At 35.1% G+C, this 12,082-nt stretch overlaps 1 protein-coding gene and 1 pseudogene across 4 annotated transcripts in view; both read right to left on the bottom strand.

The window, feature by feature from the left end:
* Positions 1-12,082, bottom strand: part of Fndc3a (fibronectin type III domain containing 3A) — a 158,461-nt gene that overhangs the window by 117,111 nt on the left and 29,268 nt on the right. The window lies entirely within an intron of this gene.
* Positions 5,864-6,412, bottom strand: LOC124098979 (COP9 signalosome complex subunit 8-like; annotated as a pseudogene).

The raw sequence follows: 12,082 nt of genomic DNA on the forward strand, positions 1-12,082 counted from the left end.
TTTTATCCTTTTGCTATTATGTAGTATAGTACAATGGTTATTTTATGTTTAAGGAACCACTTTTACATTCCTGCACTAGGTCCCAGGTTAGCTGAAGTGTATAATTACAAGTTACTGGATTTGGTTTGCTAGTATTTTGTTGAAGATTTTGTGTTTATATTCATATGGGTCATGGATATGTAGTTTTCTGTGATGGCTTTGCAGGTTTAGGTTTGTTAATTCATCCTTAATGTTTGGTGGAATTTGACGGAGAAGTCATTCGGGTCTGATTTTGGGTGGACAGTTTTGGGATGCAAATTCAATTATTTTACTTGCTGCAGTTATATTCAGATTTTATATTTTTTCTTTGGATTTAGTTTTCATTATTTTGTGGCTTTCTAGATATTTATCCAGTTCATCTAGGGCATCTATTTGTTGGCATTCAACTGTTCATACTATTTTCTAATAGTTCCTTTTATTTAGGTAAGGTCTGTGGTGATGTCGCCTCTTCATTGGATTTCGTTTGCTCTTTTCTTTCTAGTTGCTTCAGGTGGAAGGTTAGATTATTGATCTGAGATCTTTTTTTTTTTTTTAAACACAGGCTTTCCTAGTTAAAAACTTTCCTTTAAGCAGTGCTTTAGCTGTAACTTACAGTTTTGTATGCTATATATTTTTTTCCATTCATCTGAAAGTATATTCTAATTTCTCTTGTGATTTCTTCTTTGGCCTATTAGTTATTTATGAATATATTGTTTAATCTATAATATATGTGATTTCTCCAAATTTCTGTGCATAACTGAGTTCTAATTTCATGCCATTGTGTTTAGAGATTGTGTTATTTCTAGCTTTTAAAATTTCTTGAGGTTGGTTTGTTTTATGGTCTAGTGTTAGGGTTTGAATATGTGGTGTCCCTAAAAGCTATGTGTGAGACAATGCAAAAATGGCCAGAGGTACGTAAAATGACTGAATTATTAGAACCTTAACCTATCAGTGGATTAATCTGCTAATATGGATTAACTGGGTAGTAACTGTAGGCAAGTAAGGTGTAGCTGAAGGTGGTAGGTCATTGGAGAGTGACTTTGGGATTTATATTTAATCCCTGGTGAGCACAGCTCTACTTCTCATTGCCATGTCCTGAACTGCTTTCCTCTGCCATGCCCTTCTGCCTCATCTTGGGCCCAGAGCTATAGAAATGACAAACCATGAACTGAACTTCTGAAAACTGTGAACCCCCCCAAAACTTTCCTGCTTCTAATTGTTCTTGTTCTTTTGGTCACAGCAACGAAAAATTATCATGAACACTGGTCCATGTGCACTTGAAAAGATTATATATGTTCCTGTTGGTGGTGGTATGTTCTACAGATAGATGCCTGTTAGATTTACAGTGTTTACATTTCCTATTTTCCTTGCTGACCTTCTGCCTAGTTCTATTCATTATTGAAAGCAGAGTACTGAAGTTTCCAGCTATATTGTTTAATTGTATATTTCTTCCTTCAACTCTGTCAATTATCACTTCAGGCGTTTGTGGAGATCTTTTATTAGGTAGACTGACTCTTTCATCATTATAAAATCAATAATGGCTCTGGTAATGTTTTTTGACTTATAATAAGTTTACTTCTTTGATCTCAATACAGTTTCATTATAATTATAGAGACCTTCACTTCTACTTTGGTTATAGTTCACATGGAATATTTTCCCATCTACATGTTTTTTCATCCTTTAATTTCAGTTGGTTTGTATCTTTGATTAAAAAGTGTATACTTTGTGAAAAAGCACATGGACTTTTATCTCATGCCAATAACTGTCTTTTCACTGTTATGTTTAATCCACTTGTAGTTAATATGATTAGTGATAAAGTAGAATTCACATCTACCATTTTTCTATTTGGTTTTTGTATATTTTTATGCCTTTTTTCTCAATTCATCTATTACTGACTTTTTTGTGTGCATGTTAAACATTGCCTAATGTTCTAACTTGAGTTGTTTTTATTATATTCTTTTAATTTGTTTTCTTAGTAGATATCTTGAGGATTACAATTAAACTCTTAATTTATAACAACGTTGTACCTACTAATTCCAACTGTATATAAAAACTGTTACTTTACAGCTGTTCCCTCTTCCATCCTTTGTGCCATTAGCCAATTATTAACTACATGTTTATACATTATAAGTCAATCGACAGTGTATAATTATTGTTCTCTGAAAATTTCTCTTAAATTAGAAGAATTAAAATATATATATTTGCCTAGTTACTTTTACGGATACTCTATTTCTTCATATGGATTCAGTTACTGTTTTATGAACAGTCCTAGTAAAAATACAAGGAGACAGTATTGAAAAGGCATTCATTAGGATGCGTCATTTTCAAATTACTTTATTTGTTTCAACTGAACTATTATTTACTTAGAATCAAATATTTTCAAATTTTGAATTTAAGCTCAATTTCCTTTTTTTACTTCAAAATGACTGAGACTAGGGAGCAGAAGATCTAGATTCTGGTCTCGATGCTGCCACTCAGTGTGTAACCTAGGACAAGGTAATTAGCTGTGAACTTTATTTAGTTTCTCTTTGTAAAAAATGTAAATTAGATTATTTTTCTGTATTCCCTTTCAGGTTTGAAATTCTATCTTAATTTTATCATACTCATTCTTTTTCTTAAAAAAAAAAAAAAAAAAAAAAAAAAAAAGACCAGATCCCTCCTTTAATTCCACTTCTACAGCTGATATTCTCTAAAAGATCTACACTACTTTGAAGGGAGATCAGTAGAAGAAAGGGCCCAAGGGGAGGGAGGAAAAGAGGGGAAGGACAAATACTGAGGAATGATATTGGCCAAAATATGTTGCTATATTATGTACATGAACTAATATGTAATAATGAATTCCTCCACTATGTGTAATGCACCAAAAAAGATGGAAAAAAAAGATCTGCATTACTTTATGTAGGAATGGACAGAGAAGCCAATCAATTCTAGAACAGATTTCAATCCATCTAGTGATGTAGTTACCCATTATCCTGAATAATTTTTTATAAAGGAGTCAATTAAATACTTATTGAACAAACGCAGAATAAATGAACTAAAGGTATCTTAATCTGGAGGTACAACAAACAACTTCAAATATTCAGAGGGTTGTCACATAAGGGATGAAAAACTTGTCCAGTACTCTACTGCTGCAGTCTGGCTGGGCACAATCAGGAGCCACTTGTCAAAAGAAACTAACTTTATTTTTAGAACCACACACGCCAAACAAAACAGCCTCTCAGGAAAAACCCTCAGAGCCTCAACTGCCACCACCGGCTTTCCACAAGCCTCTCTCTCCCACACAAGCTTCTCTCCACCTCCTGCTCTTGAGGCCGATTGGCTGGGTCACGTGGGCGGAGCCAAAAAAGTCCCCCAATGAGCAGCTCCGTGGTCTGAAAGGGCAGGGAAACAGCCCAATGAGCATCACCGCAGAGGAGCCAATCAGCTAGATGTTGCTGGGGCCGCTGTGAGCCAATCATCAGCCGGCAGCTGGAAGTTTGCTGGGGCCCCTTTGGCTGTGGCTCTCAACATCTCCCCCTCTCTGTTTAAACAACAAGCATGTGGCTTAGGGACCGTGCCTGTTAGGCAGTCCAATTCAACATATGGTCCTTACCCGTCATCGGATGAACTGACCTCTAGGCGTCAGCCTCCTGTCTTAGGTTGGTACCACTGCAATTGGATCATACCCGTCACTGACTACCGGTCCAGCATACAGCCATACTTGTGGATAGGCCTTTGCACCTGTGGGGGGGTGAGGTTCTTTGCCTCACCTCTGTTGGCCCCCAAATTTTAGACCATCACTAGTAGAGGAGGATGCAAAATGCCATGACATTAAGCCAATTGAGGGCTCCTTTGAAAAATTGTACCACCGGTGACATCATCAGCAAAAATACCCCAACACTACCACAAGTCGCTGCACCAACAGATAGTTTAATTGTCCTACAGCCTCAGGATACCTAGTAAGAATAGTGTTAGGAGAATAAGATAAATGTATCCATAATAATGGACCTTCTTGCCAAAATACTCCTGTAGGAATATTTTTTGTTGGTAGTACAATAAATAATAAAGGCAAACTTATATCAATTCTATCCAAATGCATATTTTCCATATATGTTTCAATGACTTTTAATGCCTTTCTTGCTTCAGGCGTTAACATTCGGGGTGAATGTGGATCTGATGGACCTTTTAGGATATCAAATAAAGGTCCCAACTCTCCTGTTGGTATACCTAAATAAGGCCTTATCCAATTTATGTCTCCTAATAACTTTTGAAAGTCACTAAGTGATTTGAGTTGATCTACTCGTATTTGAATTTTTGGTGGACGGACCATGGTTGAGGATAATAGAACTCCTAAATAATTAATTGGAAAATTTAATTGTACTTTATCTATTGCTATCTCTAGATTATAATTTTTTAATAAGTTTGTAAGTGTGGCATAACATTCTAGCAATGTGTTTTTATCTTTGTGTGCTAATAATACATCATCCATATAGTGAAATATTTGTAGTTCAGGATTTTGATTTCTAAGTGGCTGGATTACTTTGTTAACATAAATTTGACACATAGTTGGGCTGTTAGCCATCCCTTGAGGGAGTACTTTCCATTCATATCTCTGATCAGGACCTTCATGATTCAGTGCAGGGATAGTAAATGCAAAACGTGGACTATCCTCAGGATGAATTGGAATTGAAAAAAACCAATCTTTAATATCTATAACTAAAACATACCAGGTTTTTGGCAAAGCAGACAACTGAGGAATCCCTGATTGAGCAGGTCCCATAATAACCATCTCATTATTAATGGCTCTTAAATCTTGCAATAATCTCCATTTACCAGATTTCTTTTTGATGACAAAAATGGGAGTATTATGGGGAGATACAGAAGGTTGTATATGTCCTTCTGCTAATTGTTGTTTGACCAGGTCATGGGCTGCTTGTATCTTTTCTTTAGTCAGGGGCCACTGAGGAACCCATACTGGTCTTTCTGATTTCTAAGTAATTTTTATTGTCTCAGTGGCCCTTTCTGAAAATCCAACCCATGTCTGTCTGTTCCTTGATCTATTTGTATTGGTGCTGCTATACCTTGTTCTTGTTTTTCTAATCTTTTTCCTTTCCTAAAACCTTGTCTAGTCATAATAGTGGGTGCATTTTGGTTGATGTTATTTGAGGGTTGTCACATAAGGGATGAAAAACTTGTCCAGTACTCTACAAAAGGCACAACTTGAACCAAGGGATAAAGACAAGCAACCTATAGGCTTTGGAAAGTTGTACAAAGTGTATCCCTTTGTAATAACATCTTTCCCCATGTAATACATTCCACACTACCATTCTTCTGAAAGGTGAAAATGGAATTTACTTCACATGAACATCTTAAGTTGCATTTTCACAGCAGGCCCTCCACTGCCAGCAATAGGTGCACTCGCATTTTGTAATAAATCTAAAATTAACAAACTGACATACTAAGGAAATGGCCTATTTGTTCCTCAGCTAGATTTCTGTATTCTACACTAATTATTTTCAGGAGGTGGGGGAAGCATATTCACCAGAGGGTGATTTATAATCCCAGCAATTCAGGTAGTGCCCTTAAGGGCAGTCATCCTCAAATTCCAAATGGATCATTACGACATCAATCAATGGTACAAATAGGAGTGTGGTATATGCTGCAGCAGGGACAACAGTTGATAACCATTATTCTATATTAAGCAGGAGAGCTTACTTTTAAGGGTCACTAGGGAACATAAACTAACCACATAATATTGATGGCTCCGACCAAATTGTATTACAAAATGAGAATTGTTTAAGGACAAAATGTATGCAATATACTTTATACACATATTTCACATACTTAGTAAGGAATGCTGAGGTATTTAAATCCGCAATAAACTGAAAATAAAAAATTTAATTTCCATATTTGTCAGTATATACAATTCTGAATGTACCTTCAACTCAGAATAAATGTTTTTAAGGAAAGCCATGTAATTGGTCCATCTGGCTAAATGCTGTTCATTGGGGATTGGTGGAACTGGGGCAGGCTCTGATAAGGGAATAAATCTAATAAAGGAAATATCTAGGCTGCCAACTGGGTTTGTGGGAAGAATGCTTTTCTGTGATGAAGAGTTGACTTGCCATCCTTATTATAATGCACCTTTCACTGCCTTTTCTACACAAGTTCAAGAAAGGCTGCAAAATCACTGATTACTGAGAGACCAGGGCCAATGCTTGTTTCCTTGTTGCATTTCTGTTTCCATTGTTGGCTGGACAATTTCAGACCAATGGTGAATGCCGAAGGTCCTAAAGATTTTAGGGAAATCTCTCTGCTACATTCTTTGTTCTACTGATCAAATTCCCTCAAGTTCAGAATCTATAGAATTTATAATAGGTGTCATTATTTTCCAGAGATAGCATGAATTATTCATGTCATTATAAGTAAATATAAAATTAGAAGCTGATTATACATTGTGGGTATAGCAACTTTGAACTCCTGGTTCTTGTACTGAGCTAGCAACTTCAAGAAAATGAAAGCACTTTATGCCATTACTGCTACTGCATATTCCTGTATGGTCTCATGGCTACATGTTCTCCTAGCCAGAATAATTTCCCTCAAGGATTATTCTCATCATTTCATTATCTATTTTTTAACTTGTTTGGCTACTTATTGCTTATTATCTCAAATCTAAAATTTGGAATATAATATTTAAAACCTTTATCAAATACTCAGTCTATAATGCATAATCTCATGTCATTAGCTTTTTTACTGTAAAATATTTCAAATATACAGAAACTCAGGAAGTATTATATTCATTCTTTACAGAATTATGTTGACAAATGATGCTCTTTTGAAGGTGAGCTATACAAGTTTATAGATAATTTTGCTGAACTTAGAGCATTATCTTTTTCATCCTTTAAAAAATATTCTCAATGTACCATGTGTTATCATTTGGAACTGGGATGTTTCCCAAAGGCTCACATGTTGAGGGCTTGCTCCTCAGCTGATGGTTGTTTTGGGAGGAAATTTGTGGGAAGGGGTTGTTAGATCATCAGAGGAGTGTCTTTGAAGGGACCATCTTGTCCCAATCCCTTGAGGTAAGCAGTTTTGCTCTACCATATGCTCCCTGCCATGATGTTCTGCCTTACCATAGGCCCAGAAACAATGGAGCCAAGTGACCATGGACTGAAACCTCTGAAATCATGAGCCAAAATAAATTTTGCCTCCATTTAAGCTTTTCTCAGTATTTTGTCATAGTGACAGAAAGCTGACTTAACACATTATTTTTCTATTAATTGTTTTGGTTTGTTTTGATTAGTTTATATCAGTGATACCACACTTTACATATCAATAACTTGTTACTTTATTCAATATTGATTTTTTTAAAATTTTAAGATGTATATGAACACAATACATTTATTTTACTTATTTATTTTTATGTGGTGCTGAGTGAGGATCCAACCCAGTGCCTCACCCATGCAAACAAACACTCTACCACTGATCCACAACCCCACCCCTCAATATTGAGTTTTTGAGATTTATCCATAGCATAAATTCATACACTGGAATACTGGTATACAGTATTCTAATATTTCATTGTATGAATCTTCTAAAATCTATCCATTCCCCTGCTTTGGAACACTTACATGATGCAATGAATAGTTAAGTTCACATGCCTTCGTATACATGTAAAAAACATTCTATAAGATATACATCTAAAAGCATATGTTAAATTTGGGGTATATACTTTTTTTGCCTTATTAAATATTACCAGATCACCCTCCTCCCAAAATGGTTGTGCCAGCAGTGCATGGGGGATTCCACTGTTCCATACCTTTCTCAGGTTTCTTGTATTTAAATCCTTATTGAGGTTTTAACTTGCATTCCCCTCTTTTAAAGCATAGCACCAATTTTCCTTCTTCCCCGAAATCTTTAATTAGTACCATAAATCATCCCAGGAAGAGAGTATACTTTGTATACAGGTACTCTGTAGCTAATTTCCTTTCTGTATATAATAAAAATTAATAATGTGTCAGGTTCACCAGCTGTTTTAGCTTTAAAATGCTAGTTTTGGAATTGTACAGAGAAATGTGTAGTGATTAATAACATGTTTAGAAACAAATATGAGACCTGGGATTGATGCTCACTAGTTAAAGAACAGGTATTTTATTCAGACACTCCCCAAGAGAAAAGCATAATGGATAATTCAAAGTCATGTTGAAATCTTATAAAAAGTAAAATTTTTTTCACATATAATCAAATATTAAGCACTTTTGGTGCATACTTGTTTACAGTACTATGTGTGGATATGGCAGGGAGTATATGCATATACAATTATAAATCTTTAGGGACAGAAATTATACTTGTTCATCTTAGGAGTGGTTACTTTAGTATATGCTAATGAAGTTGAATTGTATTTTAGTTCCTAAAAAATGCATTATTTGAGAATCATCACAGCTAAGCAATTTTAAATCCAATGATTTATGGTTTGTCACAGTCATAATTCCTACCCATCTATGGGAGCAGGCACAGGAAGATATTTAAGAGACAATTTAAAATATCAAAGAAAACAGTGGTGGCAATAAAGGATTTTTTCTAATCATATTTTGAGGCGAGGGGAAAATATGAACTACTATTACTTAAAATAATAATTATTAAACAACAAAAACTATGTGACTGAGTTGGCTAATTTTGGACTCATCCAAACTAAATATTTAAAAAAACTTACACATGAAGAAGAGGATCTTCCCCATCTCTCACAAAAGCAAAAACAGAAAATAAAACCTAGAAAATGTTCTTATTCATTATTATTCAAATTTATTTTCATTGATATAGGAGGCACATGAATATTCCCTCTAAAATTCCAATGATAAAAACATTTACCTTAATAACTAAAGGACTCACAATTCTAAATGTTGGTTTGGCTGTAGACCAACTGCCAACAATATAATGCTGAGGGAAGTATAAACTGGTACTGCTTCTTTGGAAAAAAATTTTTTTCAGCCATCAGTGAGATGCAGAAAAATAACCATATCCTAGAGATGGGCAGTGGAAATTTTGGGGAAATAAGAAGCAATACTTTTGGTGTTTGAGGGAATCTGAAAGGAATTCAGCTGATTTTGAGGTGTTCTGGGATAAGTAGAGATAATAAAAATAAAAGCCAGCTCCCATTCAAATAAACATATTTCCTATGATCCCTGCATTCGACTATCAACAGTATACCCAAAGAAATGCATGCACATGTATAACCAGTCAATTGTGAAAATGTTCTTGAAGCAATATTTGTGATAGCCCCAAATTGAAAACAACCCAAATTTTCATCAATAGTAGAACAAATAAACTAGAACATATTCATGTAATAAAATATTAAACACAGCAAATACTATGCTACAGGTAGTAACATTATGAATCCCATATATGCAACATTGAGCAAAAGAAGGTAGACACAAAATAATATTCTATAATTCTATTTACATAAAATTTAAAAAACCCAAAACTAATCTTTAGTTTGAAATGGAAGGAGAGTTTCCTGTGTCCAGAATTTTCTCTTCTGTGATGTACATGTATGTACAATTGGAATTACATGCTTTTTCCTTTTTTCAACTGCTAGGGCTTTAAAAAATCAACAGAGTAATAAATTAACAAAAAAATACCAATGGCTTTGTTACCCTTAGTAGTCTCATAATTTCTATATTTCTGCCTTAAATAATGTATTTTTCTTGGAATCTAAACTCTATTTGTACAGAGATTAAGACCACGTTACATGATTAGGGATCTTACATATTTAGCTTTGAATCCTGGTTTTTGCCTTTCAGGTGCTCTATTACTTAATTAACTTAGTAACAAATAACTGAACACTTCTCTAATTCTGCTAGTCTCTTAAGACATTATATTTAAATAGTAAAGGGCCTAACTCAGTATCTGATACATGGTAAGAGCTCAAATGGTATTTATTATTATCTTTTTTTATTACGGCCCAAAATACCTCAAAATCAAATGAAGTTCTTACACTCTCTCAAATATCAAACATGCTGTCACTTCAGTAATCTTCATTGTGGAAGACTCATTTTTTTTTTTTTTAAACAAATATTTGTTGCCTTTCCCTTAAGTAAGATTTCCTCCAGCTCACTGATGGCAGGTCTGCAATGTGAACAGAGGTCAGTATGTTGTCCACTGTGACACCAGCAACATCTATACAGAGGCCACATCTCATCAAAGATTATATGGGCACAGCCACAGCTAATTTGTGGAGGACATGCAGAATGAACAATAAACCTTTTGGTAAACTACTGAGATTGAGGCTGTTTGTTCCCATAAAAATAATCTTGCAGCTGGGCACGGTGGCGCATACTGTAAACCCAGTGGCTCAGAAGCCTGAGGCAGGAGATCACAAGTTCAAAGCCAGCCTCAGCAAATCAGTGAGGCCCTAAGCAACAGAGACCCTGTCTCAAAATACAAAATAAAAAGGGCTGGGATGTGGATCAGTGCTTAAGCACCATGGGTTTAATCTGGTACCAGAAACAAACAAATAAAACAAAACCCCACAACAAAAAAATAATAATCTTGCTTACTGTGACTGATAAGATTTATTTTAGTGAATGGTCTTGTTATCTACCTGAACATTCAAAGAAAATGCCTGGGGAAATTTTTATTCTTTCAAGTCTTGTTTATTTATTTTACCTCTGTAATATTTCTCAAATTGTGCATCATTAACAAGACCATAATTCAGGTTTTGAAAACTTAATGATACTTTCTTTCCTCAGCTTTGAGCCCCTTAAACATTTCAATCTTCCTGGGAAAGACTGCCTCTTCACAGAAATAGATCATTTTTATCAAGGGTCTGGCCAGGAACATACTTCTCATTTATCTGTCAATCCCAAATTTTCAGTCCCAATGACCTGCTTGAAATCATTGTGGGGCTATTTACAGGCAATCAGAAACCACTCTATAGCCCAAAGCCTCTTGAAATTATTAAAAACAGCCAATCCTAGATTATTTACTCTACTCTGCCTTCTATTCCCTGAAGGCTTTCCCAGTAAAGGTTTTGGCTTAGGCTTTCTTCCAGTTCTTACTTCTAATTCCTGACCAAAATCTGATGCTATCTCTGTAGCTTTGCCTGCCTTCTTTGGAAAATATAATAAACATCTTTCAGTAGTACTGGTCTCTGTAGTTTCTCTTAGTCATCTCCATAAAGTAAAATTCTGTGGGTACAAATAAAACAAGTTACAAAATAATGTAAAGAGATTAAAGAAATGGAGAGAATTCTGTTTTTTTAAAAAAAAAGCCTGAGGTTTATTTTTGATTGATTGTAATACTGGGGATTGAACCTAGGGTTGCTCTACCACTTATTTTTTGAGACAGAATCTGGCTGAGATGCCAAACTGATCTCAAATTTGTGATCCTCTTGCCTCTGCCTCCCAAAGTGCTGCAGTTACAGACTAGCATCATCTGTAATTATCTAAGGTTAATTTTTTTCCCCCTTTGGTACTGGGGAATTGAACCCAGGGATACTTAACCACTGAGCCACCACACCAGCCCGTTTTATATTACTTTTGAGACGGGGTGTTGATAAAGTTGCTTAGGGCCTCACTAAGTTGCTGAGTCTGGCTTTGAACTCATGATCCTCCTGCCTCAGCCTTCTGAGCCACTTGGATTACAGGCATGTCCCACTGAGCCTGGTGAGACAGATAATCTTAAACAGCCAACTGTAACAAAATTAATATGATCTAAGAGGTACAATAGAAATCATTCCACATACTATAATATTCTCAAGAAAGTAAAGATAAGAGGTGAAATATCTGTTATTCTAATTTTTTAACATCATTCTTATACATGACACTTTTCTCTATTTGGAATTGTTTTTCAGTTCACTGTTTTAATCCAGCATCAACCAAGTGTTGTGTCTCTACAGGCAAACTCAAACTCAGCATACCAATAAGTTCCTGAGTTAAAGTAAAGAAATGTCAACTGTCAAACTTATTGTATTTCTACCTCTAATTGTCATCTATCTTTGTTTAGTTTGTTATACATTCTACATGGCTACTGGTTCACACTTTCAGATTTACAGTATAGTATGCATCCTTCATAATTATTTTTCTAG

The sequence above is a fragment of the Marmota monax genome, unplaced genomic scaffold (assembly GCF_021218885.2).
Source record: "Marmota monax isolate L192 unplaced genomic scaffold, Marmota_monax_Labrador192_F-V1.1 WCK01_AAM20220418_F8-fsc00011, whole genome shotgun sequence".
NCBI lineage: Eukaryota > Metazoa > Chordata > Mammalia > Rodentia > Sciuridae > Marmota > Marmota monax.